This window comes from Pocillopora verrucosa, chromosome 13, assembly GCF_036669915.1.
Source record: "Pocillopora verrucosa isolate sample1 chromosome 13, ASM3666991v2, whole genome shotgun sequence".
In the NCBI taxonomy this organism is placed as follows: Eukaryota; Metazoa; Cnidaria; class Anthozoa; order Scleractinia; family Pocilloporidae; genus Pocillopora; species Pocillopora verrucosa.
The window spans coordinates 12,308,118-12,310,066 of record NC_089324.1 but is presented as its reverse complement, the minus strand read 5'-3'; positions in this window follow the sequence as shown (position 1 = coordinate 12,310,066).

The following is a 1,949-nucleotide window of genomic DNA, read 5'->3' as shown; positions in this document are numbered from 1 at the left end:
AAAACTAGACCCTGTGAGCAGGGTAACTGGGATAACTGGATGGGACCAGATCCTTGGGATCAACTGTAGTGATACTAAAGGTGTCGGACTAATATACTGAAATAGTGAGCTCAAAGTCTGGCCAAGGGCATACACCCATTTTAAAAAAGGTTGTCATCAGACAATAGGTGATAGGTCATTCCAAGATGGAAAGGAATCATGGGTATACAACTCAGTAAATAGTTCTTGTTGAGTGTTGCACATTTGTTTTTTTAACTGGATAACAGTTTTTCTGTATAGTATTCTGTTACAAACAGAGCAAATATAATATGGACCTTCCCTAATCTTACTTTGAAAAGCTGTGATCTCATGAGCTAAATAATGTTGAACTGAGTTTCTATAGGCTTCCTTATTAGCTTGGACTTGTGATATAACCTTATCTTTGTCTGCAGGATCCAGTGTTATATACCATTCTGCTCTGCCAGACACAAGTTTTTCCTTTTCTTCAGGATTCAATGACTTATACCATTCTGCTTTTTCTTGATTTTATGCAGAAATTGAGCAAGTTAAACCATTCTGCTCTCTTTCGTTTTTGTGCAATATCCAGTGATTTATTCCAAATTGCTCTGCTAGACGAAAGATTTTGTTTTTCTGCAGAACCAAGTGATTTATACCAATCTGCTGATTTGGACTGAAGCTTTTCTTTTTCTTGAGGATCCAGTAATTTATACCATTCAGCTTTGTGAGATAAAAGCTTTTCTTTTTCTGCAAGATCCAGTGACTTCTACCATATTGCTTTATCAGACAAAACTTTTTTTTCATGGCAGATTCCATTTGTGCATAGCTTTCTTTTTTCCTTTTTGCATGTAGTTCTTTCTGACTATGAGACTTGTGTTTTGCCGCTACCTTTTGTCATCCAGCATTTGACAAATAATTAGTTGAACAACATATAAATTTAATATAATATTCTACATCTTTACTCTGGAATTGTTTTTTTTTACAATATCCACCAATGACTGAACAAGAAAATCTATGTCATTAATTTTTTCAAATATATCAAGTGTGCCATTGTGTGCCATTGTGTGCCATTGTGTGGACTGAGTCTTATAATATAGTACTTAACACTTTTTGCTTTTGTTTTCACATTATTGTGCTGAAAAATACAGCTGAAGAAACAATTTGAAATCAACATTAAAAACCTATTATTATCATTAGTAGTATCTGTGATTGACTTCTGAAGCAAACATTTGCTACCAAGAGATGTACAGCATAGTATTCCTTGTTTCTCCAAATTAAAGGCAATATTAACATCTGCATCATATAGTGAAGTGTCTTTGGGAAATTGTTGATAGTCAGTGGATGGTTATCACCATTGAGTTTTTCTTTGTAAAACTTGTTTGCATGGTCTGATTCTATCTAGAGTCTCTGAATTCCAATACTCACAATATTTGATAATGGAAAAACAAGTGCTATAAAAAGATGTGGCACAACAGCATAACAAGGGAATAGGAATGGTTGTAATTTCAGCATCTGCATGATTTGCTTCAAGGGGGACAGCTGACAACCATTGATCAGAAATATCTGTCATATCACATTGTTCTTCATTAACATGTACCCCTTTGAGTTGAAATATAACATTTGAAAATAGTTTATCTGCTCATTTAAGGTGTTAACTTCTAATAGTACACAAGTTCCTTGAGGATGGGGCATACTATATGAATCTCTACCATGAGAATTAAACATCTTAAACTTACTATCACCATTACAGTAAAACCCTACTGTAGTAAAAAGAAAGGAATTATAATTTTGTCCTAGCAAAGCCTGCATAGCATCAGCAAATGACATACAATAATTGAAATCTTGTACTTCACAAGTACCATGTATAGTACCAGTTTAGCTTGGACTATATTGGAGCTAATAATTAATATTAAAAATTATTATCATTCATTATACCTCTGTTAACAATAAAT